Source organism: Siphateles boraxobius, unplaced genomic scaffold (genome assembly GCF_051911475.1).
Source record: "Siphateles boraxobius isolate OS27281-9 unplaced genomic scaffold, OSU_SipBor_1 16, whole genome shotgun sequence".
NCBI classification, from domain to species: Eukaryota; Metazoa; Chordata; class Actinopteri; order Cypriniformes; family Leuciscidae; genus Siphateles; species Siphateles boraxobius.
This window is the reverse complement of record NW_027508766.1, coordinates 10,628,023-10,649,635: the sequence shown is the minus strand read 5'-3', so window position 1 is coordinate 10,649,635 and position 21,613 is coordinate 10,628,023. Positions and strand designations below refer to the sequence as shown.

At 38.5% G+C, this 21,613-nt stretch overlaps 1 long non-coding RNA gene across 2 annotated transcripts; it reads right to left on the bottom strand.

The window, feature by feature from the left end:
- Nucleotides 1-540: 540 nt before the first annotated feature.
- On the bottom strand, nucleotides 541-1,759 carry LOC143738952 (uncharacterized). Of its 2 annotated transcripts, none has more exons than XR_013204099.1 (3): nucleotides 1,520-1,759; nucleotides 1,350-1,427; nucleotides 541-641 (listed from the first exon to the last, which is right to left on the bottom strand). It is a non-coding gene; the product is annotated as an uncharacterized LOC143738952 (long non-coding RNA). The 2 variants fall into 2 exon arrangements; XR_013204100.1 differs by lacking the exon at nucleotides 541-641 and adding an exon at nucleotides 1,220-1,251.
- Nucleotides 1,760-21,613: the final 19,854 nt, after the last annotated feature.

The window sequence follows — 21,613 nt, the reverse complement described above, 5'->3', positions numbered from 1 at the left end:
AACACTTTACGTTTTATAAGCACAAATGCTCGCCTAGCTCTGTTCTGTGATGCACGTTCATGATCCTGTTCGAACTCGTTCATCCAAATGAACAAATCTTTTTTCGAGTCATTCGTTCGTTGAATGAACAAAATGACTCCGAAAAAGACTCGTTCAAAATGAACAAATCTTTTTTCGAGTCATTTCGTTCATTCAACGAACGAAATGACTCGAAAAAAGATTCGTTCATTTGGATGAACGAGTTTGAACAGGAGAGTCACGAACGACGGCACGCGCTCGAGCTGTGCAAGAGAGGGGTGATCAGCGCATACACGAGCGTGATTGACACTGCTAAGACATTCCTCCTGGCTCTGATTGGTTGTTTCTGACCGGGAGCGGTGTATTTCTGCAAATGGCAGTAGGACCACAGGGAGGAGCCAGAGGAGCTTGGTTTTTTTCACAGATTATCTGTCTCATATTCTACTTTCAGGACATAATGAGAGTTTTAACAAATATTTGTTTACAAAAGCTACCTACTGGAGCTTTAAGACACCCACCTTAAGAAATCTCACTAATAGTCAGCCGCCGGAAGAATCTGTGTTCCCTTTTTGTGGCTGTGATGTTGGACAGGTGATGGGCAGATATTTCCCAATCAGTGGAGTCTAAAATTAAACAGCAAGAAAACATCTACCTGTCAAATCATGAAAACAATTGGTTTGAAAACAGATTTTAAGTAAAAAATAAAAATAAAATTTACTTTTGTAAAGTAATTTGACTGGACAAATTCAAAATGAGTGGTAAGAAACACAGAAAATCTAGTAATACCAAATAGCAACAAAGCTATAATTATTTTTTATGTTTGTGCCCATGATTCTCTCATGTTATCTGTTAAATCTTAACATCACCAGGTTATTCTGATAAGTACATTTTGCATAAATATTTAATCTGAAAGCATTAGTTACCCATTATAAGAAAATTGGTCCTCCAAAAAAGGAAATAAAGTGACAATTTCACGTGCATTGTTGGTCTGCAGTCTGTGGAGTTGTTCTTCTGTTTTTCAGTTATACTAGGTGTGCTGGTAAACGAGAGTAAAAGATAGTTTGAGGATAAATACATACTTTTAATATTTGCACATCACAAATATTGTCATAAATCACGTATTGTAATGAGTTAAAACACCTTCTATTTGTTTTTACTGTTAAAAGCAAAATCCATGTCAGCACTGCATCACGACTCAAAGAAGATGCAGGCCTAGTCGTCTATGGGCCTAGTCTGTGAGAAAGGTTTCGGCGCGCACATCACATACATATCGTTACAAAACAATATAATGCCATGAAATACATGTTGTAAATTAGGTTAAAAACACTTACTTTCTGTGTTTTTCCTGTTAACGTTACAAGCAAACCTCCTCGTCGTCAGCTCCGTATTGAGTCCAAGAAGATCGTCGCCTTTGAGAAAAGTTAAGAGCGCAAAGCATTTAAATATCGCTATAAATCAATATATTATAAAATACATATTGTAAATTAGATAAAACACTTACTTTCGCCGTTTTCCTGTTAAAAAGCAAACCCATCCTGGTCTGATCTGGATCGCGCGTCAACGGAAATGCCCCCCTGAGAGCGGTTTAGCCGTGCACAGCACATACACATTGTTATAAAACAATAAGACGTTATAGAATGCATATTTAAATGCGATAAAACACTTAATCCATGCGTTTTCCCTCATCGTATGCCTTGCATCACGAATCAAAGAAAATGGCGTCTGTGAAAAAAGTCTCAGTTCGTTTCGTCGCGCTCAGCGCGTAAATGTCCCTGATGTGACTCATCACAGTGTTATTTAGATCAGAGGGTGCGGCAAATTAACAAAGTTGAGTCAAATAGGTTTCTAGAACAGTGAATAAAATGTTGAAAATTGGCTGGAATATATTATTGTATATGTGACATGAACTCTGGTGGTGATATGCACAAGAATCACTTCGACATTAAGGAAAGTTTTATGTTTGTGAGCCATTCCACCGAAAGGGTGACATTTCTGTCCCCAGGACATTAAATGTATAAAATTGCATGAAATTTAACTCTAAAAGACATTATATTATTAAGCAAAATGTCCTGCACATTAAGCTAACTACAAATTTAAAATGTATAATTAAAAACATTAATAAAAACTACATAGAACACTAAAAAATAGCATTTTCTGCATGTCCCCACTCTCTATCTCTAAAATTTACCATGAAATATGATGATTAAAATCCTTCAGAAATCTTAATTTGTTTACATTGTTGTGTGACTTTATATCCAATCTATGCTTTAAAATGTTTTTTTAATAAGAAAAAAAATATTTTACCTAATATTTTAGATAAAATACAAATTTTAGTCATGTCCCCGGGTTTTCACTCAGTCCTGTTACCCTAACACATCCCCCCCTCTGAAAAACTTGGAATATTCCACAAGACACATTTTCAACAGGAAGTTGCATCATCTGGATCTTCTGAAGGCAATGGGAAGACCATAAGTAAGTCCTCTCATTTTAATTTCTGTATATTTGATGAAATTGTAACTATGACTGAGAAGGTAAATCTCAACATAATGTCCTGTTACCAAAATATTTCTTATATTTTATTTGTTCATTTTAAAAATATGAACTTTTGGTGAGTCACTAGAAATTGCTCAGTGTCCTCATGCTGTTAGCATGTATGCTATGTGGCCATATGCCATGTATTTGATAACTTTTTGCTTAAAAACTCAATCCTGTTACTTTCAATCCTGTTGCTTATATGAAAAATAACAGGAGTGAGTTAAAGTAACAGGAGTGAGTAGAGTCTTCTGTTTTGTTGATTTAATACTGTAAATATTAGTTGATATAATACTATTTACCTGAACTATGATTTTTAAGGTTGCAATTACTTATATTGTAGACATTGGCATTAGTTTTACAATGTGAACACCATACTTTCAGGAAGCCAGTCCACCACGAGGTGACTTAAATGTTGTGTCTTTGTCTTTGTCTTATATTTTGTAGAAGATGGAGAAAACCCATACTATACAGGTGCCAGAAATACCCACCTATGGCATATTGCAATGGAAGGATCGAAACACACCCCCAACCCTCTCTTTTCCCCCTTTTTTGTCTTAATTTCCCTCTTCCTCCCTCCATCTCTCTTCTTCTCTCTCCTTCTTTCTCTTTTCACCTCCTTCTCTGTGAAGTACTACTAGCACATAGTACATCACTTTAACACAGAAATCTTATGCACACACAGTCATGTACACTGTCTCCAATACACACACATATGGACACTCATTCCTGTTACCAAGTGTTCATTCCTGTTACAAAGTGTGCATTCCTGTTACTATTTTTTTTCTTTTTTCTAAAAAAATAAAGTTAAACCAGTGTTTTTATCAGTTTTGTTTGGGCCATCATTTATACAATAGTTTAATAAATTAAATTATTAAAACAATTATAAACTTGAGGGTTCGGTCTTCTTTAAAATGAAAAAATGGCTTTGTGTTTTTTTATTAAAATACACCTTGCCTTAATATATAGTGATTTTTTTTCACAAATATCAATTATTTGAACATATAACCAACAATTTCTTTAAAATAAAGTCTTTCTTGTGGGGAAAAAAAAGGAATTAATTGACATGGTTTTAAACATGCTTTTTAAATGGCACATGAGTTTCGGTAACAGGACTGAGAAAATATGCGTCCACTTCTGCTTAAACCTTGTAAAAAAGATAAAAATAAAGTTGGCTGAGATTGACCAATACACATTTTGAATAGTTAAATATGTGTAGTATTAGATTCAGTCTTGATAAAAGATAAAGAATCAAGTTAAATTTTGAGAGTTACAACAAGCAAATGTCACCCATTCGGTGGAATGGCTCTTGTACTAGGTTAAGAAATACTATCTTAGTACTGTGATAAAGTTAAGAGAAATTGTCACAAATGAAAATGAAATCTGGTGATGCAGAATTTAAAATAAAAAACTATTGATATGTAAAATATTCAACTGTATCTTGTAGAATACAATTAATAGTAATTAAAATGTGTGCTTGTGTGTGTAGTTTTAAATATTGTGTTTCATCTAATGTTGATTAACAGTATATGACCATGATTGACTAGGCATAGGACTCCACTTAGGGCTCCACAAGATAAGAGCAAGAGCATGAGTGAACTCCAGCCTTACACTGATTGGTAAACTGCACTGTTTTATTAGTTCACTTTCAAAAAAAACAAAAACATTCTGATAATTTACTCACCCTGATGTCATCAAAGATATCCGTTTCTTTCTTTCTTCAGTCGAAAATAAATTAAGGTTTTTGAGGAAAACATTCCAGGATTTTTCTACACAGAATGGACTTCAATGGTAACCAAATATTCAAATGTTCATAGAAGATTCAAATGTCCGTCTCAATGTAGCTTCAAAGTCTCGACACGATCCCAGTCGAGAAATAAGGGTCTTATCTAGTGAAATAAAATAAAAAATATATATAAATATATACATTTGAAACTTTTGAAACTTCTTTGAACATTTGAATAGTTGGTTGCCATTGAAGTCCATTCTGTGTATAAACATTTTAAGAAAGAGAGACATGGATATCTTGGATGACATCAGGGTGAGTTTGAAAGTGAGCTAATACTTTAAGATATATCCTGGACATGAATATTAAATTAGCATTATTTTCCTACATGTTTACATCAATAAAATATGGCTTTTGTACATAGGACATACAGTATATGACATATATGATTAAAAATACATTAATATTACGCAATTTATATATGTGGATTTCGCAGCATATATGTCCCTTACAATATTCTGTTGGAACATATAAGAATCACAGGTATTTTTAGCAAACCTTTTCCCTATGGGTAAGTTCAGTCAGGTTCTCCTCTAGTATGTGGAATCATTGACATTTTAGTCTGTATGTAAACATGTGACGCTGTGCTTTGTATTTTTTTTTTCTTTTTTTTTTCCCCTCTCTATTTCTGTATTGGTATGTTACTTGTTTATGTTTTTGTAACTGTTTGTGGTTGGACCATATGTGTCCTTAATAAAGCTTTGATGATGATGATGATGATGTTCCATGGGCCGGGCATCTGGGTCACCGCAAGACACACACACTGTAACAACTCGTCTAGTATTCACACCTAGAATAATTGCCACAAGATTTATATTAGGGAGAGAACCACCGGCTATGCTCTGTGTTAGTCTGAATACTCAGTAAGACGAGAAATTGATGCAAAAGTGAGTATTATTCACAAAAGAAAGAGGTAAAGAATACATATGACCATCAATACATGATAGCAAATCACACATATAAAAACCCAAGTCAAAGCATTTCAAAATAGAAGAAAACAAAGTCACATATCAACGACACTATTTAGAAAAGCAGTGCAAAAGTTCTTATCTGGGTAGGCCGACATGACAAAGTCCTTTCTGCTGTATTTAAGTGCACGAAAGTCTGGAAACTAAATGGCTGGAATCAGTCCGATATAATTCATCATAATCCATGCTGGCAACTAGACTTTTCTCCTTGTACACCGACCCAGATGATAATGAGGAGAATAGAAGTAAGGTGTCCTGGGGTTAAACAGTCCTTTTGTTGAACAATCCTCCTGGATATTATCAGGAAGGACTAAAGAGTCCTTCTACAAACAAGCAAACAACAATCAACATCATATTATATGTAAATCCCCACAAGCCAAAAATAACCTTGAATAAATCAAACAAAACATCAACTCTTACTTTGACTGAGCAGAAAATCCCATAGATTCCCAGTCTGGACTCTAAGAGTGGCATGCAGACACCATGCTGTTAGTCCCCAGATAACTCTAACTCCTATCATTGACTTGCTGATATCCCAGATCAATAAGCACACTACCTCCCCCTAGTGTCAGGTAGAAGCCTTGCATACCAAAGGGCACCTAATGTGACAGGTCAAGACTGTTACAACACGTATAAGTGCACGTTTTTTTTTTTTTTTTGGCCCTATATGTACACTGACATACATGCACACTGTACTACTTGTCCAGTCTGTCAGAAGACCAGTGCTGTTCGCCAACAGGACATTACAGTGACTGTAATGGAGGACTTCAGGGCTCCATTACAGTCACTACCAATCATCAGCGAACCCTTCTGAAGGATCGGCATGGACATTGTGGGACCACTAGAGAGGAGGAGTGCAGAAGACCAGTACATCCTTGTCATTAGCGACTATGCTACCAGGTACCCAGAAGCATTCCCTCTGCGAACCATCACAACACCAAAGATTATCCATGCCCTTGTCCAGTTGTTCTCTCGTGTAGGTATTCCTGACGAAATTCTCACTGACCAGGGGACAAACTTTACTTCACGTCTAATGGAAAAGTTTCGTCACCAGTTGGGCATCTCCGGCATCAAGACCAGTCCATACCATCCACAGACAGATGGCCTTGTGGAACGCTCCAACAGAACGCTGAAAGGGATGCAAAGGAAGTTTGTTGCGGATATGGGGTGAGATTGGGATAGATGGTTACCCTTTCTGCTCTTCACTTACAGGGAAGTACCCCAAGCTTCGACAAGATTCTCTCCATTTGAGTTGATGTATGGATGGCAGGTGCAGGGTCCTCTTGATTTGCTGAGAAAGTGCTGGGAGGTACCTGCCTCCAAACCCCGGGAAAAGGGTATCCTGAGCTATGTCCTGGAGATGAGAGAGCGACTGGAGCGTTACAGGGACGAAGCCTAGGTTAACCTGAAACAGGCTCAACAACACCAGAAAAGGTGGTATGATCAGAAGGCCAGGCTTCACCAACATCAGCCAGGACAAAAGGTACTATTTTTGCTACCTTCTTCAACCAACAAACTGCTGGTGAAGTGGCAGGGGCCCAACACAATCAGCCGGAAAATGGGTCCAGTGACGTATGAAGTGCACCACCCAGATAAAGGGAAGGAAAGACAGACGTGCCATGTAAACTTGTTAAAAGAGTGGAAGGAGCAGGCCCGTAAGGAGGTGAAAACTGTTGATGGTAAGGAAAGTGGAGGTGGAGGATGAGGACTGTGAAGCTCAAGTTCAGAGGCAGACCTCACCACTCGATGTTACCCATCTTCAAGATGCTGAAAGGTCTGACCTGCAACATCTTCTATCCCAATTACCACAACTGCTTTGTCAGAGGCCTGGACGGACGTATGTAGCCCAACACACCATACACTTAAATGATCCTACGCCATCAAGACATCAGCCGTATCGCATCCCTGAGCGCCTCATAACACCTTTAAAAACAGAAATTGAAACAATGATAAAATTGGGTTTCATCTAACCCTTGAAAAGTGAGTGGAGCAGCCCAATAGTCATCGTGCCAAAGAAAGACAATACTCTTCGCATCTGCATCGACTTCCGTAAGTTGAACAGCCAACCCAAGTTCGATGCATACCCAATGTCCCATGTAATATGTGTAGGGGTCAGACAGGTCAATTTAGCTCAAAAGGAATTATTAATTAATTGATAGGGAATCTTAAAAGAATCACTTAATCTGCAGAGCAAATGACTCGTCCAGCGAGATTTGAACGGGCCATAGCTATCAGCTCTAAATGGATATAAATATCCAAACTATACTGCCCTAAAAAAGGCAAAGTGCAGTAACTACGCCAACACTGAAACTGAGAAAAATGGCTTCAAAGTTTTCATACAGGCCCGCCAAACATGTTGTAGGTACAATAGTGTTGATACTTTTATGTAATACCTTTACAGGAAGGAAAATGTTATACATAAAAAAAACATTGATATGACCTTTGACCCTAAAAATGTAGATACTGCACTCTGCCTTTGTCTAACCTCAAGCAACTAAAACACTATTATAAAAGCAGAGTGCAGTATATACAATTGAAATGTGTTAATCCAACTTTCTTTTTTTATTCCTTATACCTTTTCATTTGTTTTAATTGGTTTTATGTTTTGTTTATGGATGTTTATAGGTTGAGTGTTGAAAATGCTTGGTAGTAACCTTCATCCAGTGTATTCAAGAATAGTATTTTGTCGTAATGTCCCTGTCACATCAGTCTTAACCCTTGTGCATCCTTGTGGACATTTCTGGCTTTTTCAGTTTAGTTTTTATTTATAACTTTGTCTGTGTTAATGCTAACTGCATAAAATTTGCCACATGTGTGTATTTTTATTGGAATTTCAATATTTCACCCCATTTCCTTTAAAACAATCTATTTTGCACTAGGTACACAAAATACCCCCTCTTAATTAACGCCATTTTGACAAAAATGGCCCCATTAAAACTGCGATTTTTAAATCCCAGTGCCTTTTAACTATAAAATTATGAAATCTTTGTTAAAAGGCTTTCATTATGTTGGCAAGGCTTCAAAATTTAAATTTTTACTCTTTTTTTTACCAGATCGTGCCTTTTTTCAGGTTTGGCCTATAAAGCAAATACTCACTTTATTCCTGTTTTCTGCTTCGGCATATTATAGAGCCAATTGGATAAATTGTGCAATGATAATTGTCTGGGTGTATTGGTATGGATGTCTGAGTGTGTTTGTAAAATTGAGAGAGAAAAACTCAACTGCAACTAACAAGTCCAATTACTGTGTGCACCAGTGGAGTTTTGCTGGCACCCAATGGGGAAAATCTGTTACTGCGCCCAAACAAAATCTTATTGAAAGCTAATTTTTTGAGATAAAAACCTCAAATTTGGAATTCAACTTATTTAGATTTATGGCTTTGATTTTCTAGCCGTTTTAGAGTTTGACTTGTTTCATAAAATATATATTTTATTTAAAGTAATGTTCATAAATTTTCATAAACTTAAACCTATATAACTTTTTTTTTACTTATTTCTTTTTTACTTCAGCAATAATCTGCCAATGGTCTTCTTTAAAATGATACCAAACTTAAGTCTCTGCTCCCAAGATTCACATTTTTATGTCAGTTTTTTGACGTGAACATTTTTGTCCTCTATGTAGCTATGTGTAACTTTTTTTTAATTGATGCACAAGGGTTAAATGATAAATTGAAATGAAACTAGTGTAACTGACCGTTTCTTAGTGTCTCACTGTTTGGGCTCTAAAATAAAAATAAAATAATTTTAAAATATTTAAAAAAAATAAAGACACAAAGACGGCACTGCACGTCTCACTATTTCACTGACAACGGTCAGAAAATACAACGCTTTTTCCACTTCCCTTTTCCCGTCAAAATAAAAGCTCTATGTTTACAACTTCCTCTTAAGCTTCAACTGAGAGATTACCCAATAAAATAAATTACAATAGCGTAAGAAATTGTAACGAGTCTGGAGACTGAGTAGAATCCATTTGCAACTTTATAGAAGAAACGTCAAACAGGCAGGGGTCAGGGAACAGCAAAACAGGGAATTCAGAGAGCAAGCACAGAGAGTAGTCAGGTAACAGGCAGAAGATCAGGGCAGGCAGCAATAAACAATAATCCAGGGCAATCCAAGTCAAGACAGGCAGAAAACAGGCAGTAGTGAGATAACAATCCAAGGTCAGCAAACAGATCAGCAAGATAGGGAAAAACGCTCAGTGATTACAGGCCGGGGCAATGCAATACTTCGCACTGAACTTCTGTTTGTGTGTGGCTTATATGGAGAGTCTGAATGAGGTGCAGGTGTGTGCGTAATCAGTCCCAGGTATGAAGCATTATGGGGATTTGAGTTCCAGAGTAAACTCGTATTCAGGTGAAGGCTCCCTCTGGTGGTGAAGAGGAGGAAGTGCGGAAGCCCGCTCTGTAACAGAAATGAAGACATCAAGAAACAAAACAGTTATGACAGCATTTCCAGAGTGGATAGATGCTAACGTTACTGCCTTCAAGGGGAGCAGGTAAGCTAAAATGGTATATATGCAAGCGGCCCGCTAGCTAGTAAAGGCAATTTATTGATTCAGGTGTTATTTGCCAGGTTAGGTGTTCATATTTTTATTTGACCATGTTCCTTACCACTCCCTGGATATTTGCGTTTTAAAGCTAGAGACACCATACGTTTTCCTCGGGATTGTGCCATGTTTCTCTTGGTTCACTTACTGCAGTTTGCCTTGGTACTAGCTAACGTGTCAAAGCCGGGTAAACAAAGGCAGAATGCAGTAGCTTCACTTACTGCGGTTTGCCTTGGTACTAGCTTGGATTTTGTAGTTACTGCAAATTTGACATTGTGATTTTTCTGAAACGGGATACATTTGAACCAGGAGATTTTGTCACAAGACGTAGGAGATGTTACAAAGCCCATTTCCAATCTAATCTCAGTTTTGACCAAATATGTACAGTAGTTACTGCGTTTTGGCTTTGTACGGCAGTATAGTGAAACACTATTATTAGCAAGGTAACTTAGATCAGCAGTTTAAGACATTAAATTCGTAAGTACATAACACAAGAACAATTATCTTTAAAATACAAACAAGACTTTATTGATTATTCTAACACATAAAACTAATATCTAACACAATCAGACGCATACACACACATTCATACGAGTTGCAGAAAGAAAGAGAGTGAGGGAAAATTTTGTTTTAAGAGTGAGATGATGAAATCCCAAGTTTCTATATGCACTTTTAAGACATTACCTGAACTAACCATCAATCATTAATTTAATCCTTCTATCGTTTCTTAGGCGGGGTAATTACATTTTATATCAAAGCACCAGTTCAGTTAAGAGTCTGGAGGCTACTTGCTTGTCTTTGCATTTCTTTGGGGATTCCTTTTGTCGGCGTAAAAGGGTGTTTCCCAGGTTCGGTGATTGGCTGGCGGTCTCCTTGTGCCTGGATAGATGTCTTGGGTGGCCAATCAAGTGGTGTGTTGATAGATGGATGGAAAGTGTCTGAAGTTGGAAGCGGGCTTTGCAGTGGAATCATTTAACCAAAACTTTGCGGCAAAACTTAACTTAGAACCGAGACTCTCAATGGAAAAGAAAATAAAGCTAAGAAAAAGAAAGAACATTGAGACGAGAGAAGTTAGATGGCTTGAATGAAGCTGTTTAACCCATGATCTTCTGACCTTGATTTGGGTTATTTTTTCTGCTTGTCTACATGGTTACTCGTCTGTCTGGTTACCCCGTCATGGCTTCTCCATGAATTCTGTGAATCTACTCTAGTGAACAACTCAACTCAACTCTGGCTTTGTTCGGGTCCAAAAATTTTAAACTCAAATGTTTGTCCAGCCTCCTGGATGAGTTCTGACCAATTAGGCACTGTCTTTATTTGAGAGGTGGCATTTTCTTCACCTCTCATCGTAAATCATGCATTATCTGTGATCTCTTTACTCTCCAGCTCTAGCAGAGTATAAAAGGGTACAGTTTAGACATGATTCCTATTATAAGAACACAAAACATTTTACACAGATTTCAATCAAGCCATCTTCTGAATTAAGAACATATGATCGTACTGATAGGAAACAAAACACACTTTCATTCAAACATCTAATAGTGATAACAATTACATGACTTGTATGTGATTTAAGCATAAAAGACACATACAGAGGTTGTAGAGACAATATGGCATTATGTAGTTGAACAATGTTTGATTATAAGTCCATCAAGAATTGTTTTGGGATGACTTTATGTATTTTATATGTAAAGTCTCAGTCTGTGGTTTTAAGAGATTTCAACCCTGGGGTCGTTCAGATGTCCTTAAGAAAAAGGAGGTCTGTTTTCAATCCTTTGTCTTGGGATCAAATAACCTCTGCCGTTATCTTGGTGGGTCCTGAGCCGTGCCTTCTCTGAACCAATCAGTCTTTTCTGTTCTGTTCTAAGCATCTATTCAGTCTATTCTCTCAATTGTTTTGTGGTGCAAACGAGACCCATTCAGTCTCAGTCTCCCCTGCACACATTCACATCTCTCCAGCCTGTTTATGGCTCTAAATATGTTTTTCTTTTGTCTTCATTATAATTACTAACGACTGGCTATTCACACTGTTTCAATCCCTAATTTCTTTTTTCAAAGTTCTCACTTTACGAAACTGTATCAAATGTCCTTCTTGAAAAAAGAAACATTTCAGTAGGCATTCCTATTTAGAAAAAATCATAAAAATAGCAGCTAGGTGGCAGGTGCATCTGAGGGCTATGTAGCATGTTAGCTTACCACACCATCAATACACGACAATTTATGAGATTAAAACCATGTTTGTTCTCCAAACTTACTTTATAACGCAAGTCGAGTGTTTTAAATAACCTTCTGTGATCTGATTTGGCTTCAGATAAAAAAATCGGACAGAAAATATATTATTTTATAGTATTCTGCACAATGATAAAGTCTACATCGATTAGCATTCCATTATAAATATAATCTATTATTATGAAAATACCTGACATGTGTCAGGTTTGTGTGCAGGTAGCTGAAGACGAGGACACTGGATCTGCGATATAGTTGATTTATTTACAAAATTAACTTCTATAAACATACAAGAACAAAATAAAACTCCAGGACTTCAGAGACACAACCATACACGGACGACGACCAACAAACACTGAGGGAAAATACAAGGCTTAAATGAACAGGGACTAATGGGATAATTAACAGAACACAGGTGAAGAAACTGAACACAAACGAGGAGCGGGAAAACTAACAGGCGCATGACCAACGGGCTCTGGCGCAGGATCAACGGGCTCTGGCGCAGGATCAACGGGCTCTGGCGCAGGATCAACGGGCTCTGGCGCAGGATCAACGGGCTCTGGCGCAGGATCAACGGGCTCTGGCGCAGGATCAACGGGCTCTGGCGCAGGATCAACGGGCTCTGGCGCAGAATCAACGGGCTCTGGCGCAGGATCAACGGGCTCTGGCGCAGGATCAACGGGCTCTGGCGCAGGACTGGACGGGACCAGCACATCATGGGACTCGGAACTGGACGGGGTCAGCACATCATGGGACTCGGAACTGGACGGGGCCAGCACATCATGGGACTCGGAACTGGACGGGGCCAGCACATCATGGGACTCGGAACTGGACGGGGCCAGCACATCATGGGACTCGGAACTGGACGGGGCCAGCACATCATGGGACTCGGAACTGGACGGGCCAGCACATCATGGGACTCGGAACTGGGCGGGACCAGCACATCATGGGACTCGGAACTCGACGGGGCCAGCACATCATGGGACTTGGAACTGGACCAGCACATCATGGGACTCGGAACTGGACGGGGCCAGCACATCATGGGACTCGGAACTGGACGGGACCAGCACATCATGGATGAGGATGGATGGCATGGCGAAGATGGTTGAAGCCATCACCGGGGTGATGGTGATGCGGAGACCTCTCTCCATCAGGATCCTGATGAGGTAATTCGTCAGGTCATGGCCGGCCAAATCCATCTTGACCGGGTTGGTCGTTCTGTCAGGTTTTTGTGTAGGTAGCTGAAGACGAGGACACTGAATCTGTGATATAGTTGATTTATTTACAAAATTAACTTCTATAAACATACAAGAACAAAATAAAACTCCAGGACTTCAGAGACACAACCGTACATGGACGACGACCAACAAACACTGAGGGAAAATACAAGGCTTAAATGAACAGGGACTAATGGGATAATTAACAGAACACAGGTGAATAAACTGAACACAAACGAGGAGCGGGAAAACTAACAGGACTGAACCAAAATCACAAAGACGTGGGGAAACAAGATCTCAAAACTGAACTAATAACAGGACTAAACCAAAATCACAAAGACAGGGGAAACCAAGATCACAAAACAGAACTCAAACACATTGAAACGTGACAACATGGCTCGAAGAAAACAGGTAAATCAAATATCATTGCAATCATTTTTATTGTCTTCAAAACGTCTTTATCTTCATGTTACAGCGATCCCTGGAAGCTTTGTTTTTGTGTCAGGACTTCCTGAATGTCACATGATTTTGGCACTTCTTCATGTGTTCCATATATGGACTGCATGTGCACAGGGCGCCCTCGGGCTGCCAGTATTGATTGAAAACACATTACATCAGAGTATCCAGCGCTCATAATGATTACAACGGCCCATTTGGCTATAAATTCAATAAATGTTGTTCCTGTCTAAATAATCTGAAGTAAACCTATGAGAATCTATCAATATTTCTCCAAATCTGCACATATTTGAGCTAAAAGCCCTGAGAGACGTTGTTTTGTCAAGCACTGTCATGAAGACCTCACAGAAGTTTTTTTCTGAATGAGACTGGCTGACGCTCATAATTCATATTAAAGGTTTCGACTCATTTTTTTATTACATAACTCCTGACACAAATTAAGACATAACTGTCACTATAAGTTTCTTAGAATACAATAGTGGTCAAATACTGAGACTTGAGTTATTTATCTTTTTAATGATATATAGTTTGTCAAGGTAATAACTTTAAATCTGATAGTAACTTTGAACTATTTAAACAAAAAAACGCTTCAGTGCGCCGGTGCTCTGGCAAAGGTTAACAGGTTAATTTTGATAATTATAACTGACAACTAATGAAAACCCCAAAATCGGTATCTCAGAAAATTTGAATATTATGAAAAGGTTCAATATTGAAGACACTTGGTGCCACACTCTAATCAGCTAATTAACTCAAAACACCTGCAAAGGCCTTTAAATGGTCTCTCAGTCTAGTTCTGTAGGCTACACAATCATGGGCAAGACTGCTGACTTGACAGCTGTCAAAAAGACGACCATTGACATCTTGCACAAGGAGGGCAAGACACAAAAGGTCATTGCTAAAGAGGCTGGCTGTTCACTGAGCTCTGTGTGCAACCACATTAATAGAGAGGCGAAGGGAAGGAAAAGATGTGGTAGAAAAAGTGTACAAGCAATAGGGATAACCGCACACTGGAGAGGATTGTGAAACAAACCCCATTCAAAAATGTGGGGTAGATACACAAAGAGTGGACTGCAGCTGGAGCCAGTGCTTCAAGAACCACCTTGCACAGACGTATGCAAGATATGAGTATCAGCTGTCGCATTCCTTGTGTCAAGCCACTCTTGAACAAGACACAGCATCAGAAGCGTCTCGCCTGGGCTAAAGACAAAAAGGACTGGACTGCTGCTGAGTGGTCCAAAGTTATGTTCTCTGATGAAAGTAAATTTTGCATTAACTTTGGAAATCAAGGTCCCAGAGTCTGGAGGAAGAGAGGAGATGCACAGAATCCACGTTGCTTGAAGTCCAGTGTAAAGTTTCCACAGTCAGTGATGGTTTGGGGTGCCATGTCATCTGCTGGTGTTGGTCCACTGTGTTTTCTGAGGTCCAAGGTCAACGCAGCCGTCTACCAGGAAGTTTTAGAGCACTTCATGCTTCCAGCTGCAGACCAACTTAATGGAGATGCAGATTTCATTTTCCAACAGGACTTGGCACCTGCACACAGTGCCAAAGCTACCAGTACCTGGTTTAAGGACCATGGTATCCCTTTTCTTAATTGGCCAGCAAACTCGCTTGACCTTAACCCTATAGAACATCTATGGGGTATTGTGAAGAGGAAGATGCGAAACGCCAGACCCAACAATGCAGAAGAGATGAAGGCCACTATCAGAGCAACCTGGTTTTTCATAACACCTGAGCAGTGCCACAGACTAATCGACATCATGCCACGTTGCATTGCTGCAGTAATTCAGGCAAAATGAGCCCCAACTAAGTATTGAGTGCTGTACATGCTCATACTTTTCATGTTCATACTTTTCAGTTGGCCAACATTTCTAAAAATCCTTTTTTTGTATTGTTCTTAAGTAATATTCTAATTTTTGGAGATACTGAATTTGGGATTTTCATTAGTTGTCAGTTTTAATCATCACAATTAAATGAAATAAACATTTGAAATATATCAGTCTGTGTGTAATGAATGAATATTATATCCAAATTTCACTTTTTGAATGGAATTACTGAAATAAATCAATTTTTTTATGATATTCTAATTATATGACCAGCACCTGTATGTATATATATTTTAGTGGTGGGCCGTTATCGTCGTTAACGTGCTGCGTTAACGTGAGACTCTTATCGGGAGATAAAAAAAATATCGCCGTTAATCTATTCTCAAAGTTGGGTTGGGATCATAAAATACCTTTTACGAATATCGTTATATTTTCGCGCAAATCGGGCAGCAGGGTATTTTCCTGTCAGGGACACAAGGTGTATACTTTTACATGTTACGTTGATCGTTCCTCTCGTTACTTTACATGTTGTTAAATGAGTTTATTACAAGCGCGCTGTATATTTTTTATGGACATGAGCGATGCTCAATTTACAAATGAATTACTCTTTTGGGTCGATTCTGTTCAAAGACTTCATCAAACAAGTTGGCAGTTCTGTTCAGTTCCTCATGCACTGAATCGTCTGAACTCTGAAGCGCACACATATTCTGAATGCCTTAATCTAGATTAATTCCAAGATTCCAGTGAGATTAATCTAGATTAAAAAAAATTAATCTATGCCCACCTCTAAATATATATATATATATATATATATATATATATATATATATATATATATATATATATATAATGTAATGAATTTATGAGGGGTTACTATAATTTAAAATTAGGAGGTATCCACAGCAACTAACAACTTTGGGCATGCGACCCTGGCTAGAGTGTAGAGAGGCCTTGTTTTCTTAAATATAACTATACTGTGTTTGTTTTGTTTTTTTTCCCTTGTGAGCATAAAACTCCCATGCACATATATGTAGCCACTGTTGTAAACCTTGTTCTTCTAGTGTAGTGTAGTGTAGTGTAGTGTAGTGTAACCTAGTGTAGGAGACTTAGAAGTGAAAAACCAGGAGACGTTGGGGTATCTTTCAATGCAGAAGTTACTCTTTATTGAAGACTTTTTGCTGTTGCGATGCTGTGGTCACCAAGTCTAAACTCTTACCCAAGTCTAACTCAATATCTAAAAACACAGTGTTTTATCCTTCCAAAGGGGGAGGGATTTACATAAAATGGGGGAGGCAATCTGAACAAAGCATGTAGATGTGAATTACAGTAATCAGCACTTTACCGGAAGTTCCACAGCCCTGATCTCGTCAGCATAACAGGGTGATTTAAATATCCTAATCCAATCAGCCAGACTTTTCACCGACTCATCCTGACCTGATCCTGATCGATTGCTCCTGTCTGCCTAGCTGCCTGCTGTGTTTTGTTTGCTTCGAAGCTGTAAGCTCCGTCTAAGCCTCGTATTAGCTTTGTATTTCTTTCTGTTTTGAACCATCATTTACTACCATTTCTAGTTGTTTATACTACTAAATACAGCTTAGACAACACCTCAGATTAACCTGACATCGCTAGCTTCCGTTATTGTTAGCACAATACGCTAGTAACTCGCTAGCCTGTTAACGCGGCACCCGTGCGCTCAGTTATTTATTTATTTTTCTCTCGCGCGCCCGCACCTCTGAGTTCATAAAAATCCCAGGTGAGTAAGAATCAGTCAACAAATACGGTGAGCAGGGCCTGAAGTTAACTTTTTTGACCACCAGCCACTGTGGCAGGTGAATTTAAAAATCCACCTGCAACAGTAACTTTTTACCAGCCAATTTTTTTTTTTTTTTTGCCTCATAAAGGTTGAAAATAGAAATCACACAAACATTGTTCTTTAACGTGTAAGAATACACATTTAAGTGCTGTCAAGTTATTAACGAAATCATTATAAGTAATAATAACTCTTAAAGGGTAAGTTCGGCGTTAACACAAAAACCTAAAATTCTGGGGACAGCAGCATGTGTCCATATTTGAATCTTAACCGTTCGATTTCATCAGAAACGATCTTAAAACAGGGCTTTACTTGTAAAACGCCGAACTTATCCTTTAAGGGAGTCGCACACCGGATGCGCGTCGCTGAGTCACGCAGAACCACGTCTTTAAAATTCGAACACATTACTTTCTATCAGTGTACACACACCAGCGGCGCCATTCGGCGTCTGTCCGCGGCGCGCAGCAACAGCTCAGGACCTTGTTCAAAAGCCTGCCGCACCACAGAGCGCCGTTTACATAGTTTTACATTAAATGTACATTTATTGTCTCAAATCGTCGTTAATGTAAATACTGACTTCACCCTGTGCTGCAATATACATTTAGTTTTACATGCATTCACAGAAATCAGCTGCTTGAATGAAAATTGTTGATGTTATCAGACATACGCAAAAAAAACAAAAAACTAATGAATCACTCAATTCTCATTGGCTACCCGCCAACGTGGCAGGTAGATTGACAGTTTTACCCGCCAATTGCAAAATTCACCCGCATTTGGCGCATAGTCAGGTGTTAATTTCAGGCCCTGACGGTGAATAATGTCTTGTCCTGTTATTGTCACATGCACTTCATGTTACATGTTTAGCATAGCCTTCCCCGTCGGCAATATAGGGTTTATATGTGATAAATGCAAGGAGACAGTCAGGCTGACGGAGAAGATTTCAGAATTAGAAACACGCATCCAAGCTTTAATTGAGGACAGTAAGTGTACTAGAGCTTTAGATACTATTTTGGATGCGTCTAGCATAGTGAACTCTTTACATGATTCGGTTCCGGCTGAATTATTGCCTTTGCAGCCAGGCAGATGGGTGACAGTGAGGGATCGCTCTAGTCGCGTATCAAAAAACCACTCTTCCGTTCCGATTACCACAATAAATCGATTTGCCCCACTCAGTGAAACACCCACTGAGAATTCTGTTGATTGTGCCCTGGTAATTGGTGATTCTATTACACGGAACGTGAAAATAGGGACACCAGCAAACATAGTCACATGTTTGCCGGGAGCCAGAGCGCCTGACATCAAAGCAAATTTAAAAGTGCTGGCTAATGCTAATCGTAAATTCTCTAAGATTGTTATACAACACTAATGATGTTCGACTTCGCCAGTCGGAGATCACCAAAATTAATATTAAAGAGGTGTTTCAACTCGCAAGTACGATGTCAGGCACTGTAATTTGCTCTGGCCCCCTTCCTGTTCGAAGGAGTGTTGAGATAGTTAGTAGATTCTCATCACTCAATGGCTGGCTGTCTAAGTGGTGTCTGCAAAATAATATAGAATTCATAGACAATTGGAAAAGTTTTTTGGGGAAACCTGGCCTGTTGAAAAGAGATGGTATTCATCTCTCCTGGGATGGTGCTGCTCTTCTCTCTAGTAATTTGGCTCATAGTCTTAGAGACAAAACATGACAATCTGGGGCTCAGGTCAGGAAGCAGACAAACTGGCTAAACTGACCGTCTGCTAGCGGCCTCGCGTCACAAAGGTCAGATAAATCCCATCACATAAAGCCTCTTTCACTTAGATATCATCATATAGAGACTGTGTCGGTTCCCCGAATTTGGAAATCCAAAAAACTTCCAAACCGATCTAAGGTTAAAAATTTAATTGATATTCAACAAATAAAAAATCGATATAATACATATGAACAAACGATAAAGCTTGGGTTACTGAATATCCGATCCCTTACTTCAAAGGCGCTCATAGTTAATTAAATGATTTCAGATTATAACCTAGATGTGCTGTGTATGACAGAAACCTGGCTAAAACCAGACGATTACATTACTTTAAATGAGTCCACCCCCCATGATTACTGTTATAAACATGAACCTCGCCTGAAAGGCAAAGGGGGAGGTGTTGCTGTAATTTATAGTAATATTTTCAAAACCACTAAAAAATCTAGTTTTAAATATACTTCTTTTGAAGTGTTGGTGCTTAATGTAAAAATATATAATGTAAACGATAAATCAAGTTTGAGAATTCTGCTGGCAACTGTATACAGGCCACCAGGGCAGCATAAAGATTTTATCAAAGAATTTGCTGACTTTCTATCAGAATTAGTATTGACTGCAGATAAAGTCCTAATTGTTGGGGATTTTAATATACATATAGATAATGAAAAAGATGCATTGGGATTGGCATTTAAAGACATTCTTAACTCTATTGGAGTTAGACAACACGTATCAGGACCTACTCATTGTCGTAATCATACTCTAGATCTAATATTATCACATGGAATCAATGTTGATGCTGTTGAAATTCTGCAGCAGAGCGACGACATTTCAGATCATTATCTAGTCTCATGTAAATTACATTTAGCCAAGGCTGCAAAGCCAACTCCGTGTTACAAGTATGTTAGACCTATCCCTTCTGCCACTAAAGATTGGTTTATCAATAATCTTCCTAATCAGTTTCAACATCTCAGCATCCCAGATAGCTTAGAAGAACTTGATATTGCAACAGAAACTTTTAACTCTCTCCTTTCCAGCACTTTAGACACTATTGCTCCGTTGCGCTTAAAGAAGATTAAAGAAAATAGTCCAACGCCGTGGTACAGCGAGCACACCCGGGCCCTTAAGAGAGCAGCCAGAAAAATGGAGCGCAACTGGAAGAAAACAAAACTAGAGGTATTTTGGATTTCATGGAAGGAGAGCTTGATTGCTTACAGAGAGGCTTTAAAAGCTGCTAGACCTGCTTATTCTTTCAACCCTATTGGAAGAAAATTAACATAATCCTAGGTATTTATTTGAAAAAGTGGCTACACTAACGAAGAAGAAAGCTTCAAGCCCAGAAGTTTCCAAGAAACACAGCAGTAATGACTTTATGAACATCTGCACTTATAAGATTGATAATATTAGGGACAAAATTATAACTATGCAACCGTCTACTACAGCTTCGCCTCAGGGAGTGCATTATAGTCTCCCTGAGGTAAAATTTGATTCATTCATTGCCATAGGAGAGGAAGAATTTTGCAAACTCGTTAATTCATCTAAATCGACAACATGTATGTTAGACCCTATACCGACTAAACTATTGAAAGAGATGCTTCCAGAAGTAATAGATCCTCTTCTTAACATCATTACTTTGTCTTTGTCTCTAGGATACGTACCAAAAACCTTTAAGCTGGCTATGATAAAACCACTTGTTAAAAAAACGCAACTTGATCCTACAGAATTAGTCAATTACAGGCCGAACTCAAATCTACCTTTTCTATCAAAAATATTAGAAAAAGCAGTATCCTCACAACTGTGTTCCTTTCTTGAAGGAAATGATATCTGCGAGGTCAGGATATCCAGTCAGGATTTAGACCGCACCATAGCACTGAGACAGCTCTCATTAGAGTCACAAATGATTTGCTCTTATCATCCGATCGTGGTTGTATCTCTCTATTAGTGCTACTCGATCTTAGTGCTGCATTTGACACCATTGACCACAACATTCTCTTAAATAGACTAGAAAACTATGTTGGCATTAGTGGAATTGCACTAGCATGGTTTAAATCATATTTATCTGACCGCTATCAGTTTGAAGCAGTAAATGAAGAGATGTCTTATCGATCACAAGTTCAGTATGGCGTACCACAAGGCTCAGTTATCGGACCGCTGCTTTTCACTCTGTACATGCTACTTTTAGGATATATCATTAGGAAACATGGAATTAGCTTTCACTGTTATGCTGATGATACTCAGCTCTATATTTCTTCCAAACCTAACGAAACTCACCAATTCACAAAATTATCGGAATGTATAGTTGATGTAAAAAATTGAATGACTAGTAATTTCCTACTACTAAATTCTGAAAAAACAGAGATTCTACTTATTGGACAAAAAACTTCCACACGTAATAACCTAGAATACCGTCTAACACTTGATGGCTGCTCTGTTAAGTCTTCGTCGTCAGTTAGGAACCTGGGTGTGCTGTTTGATACCAATCTTTCATTTGAAAGTCACGTGTCTAGT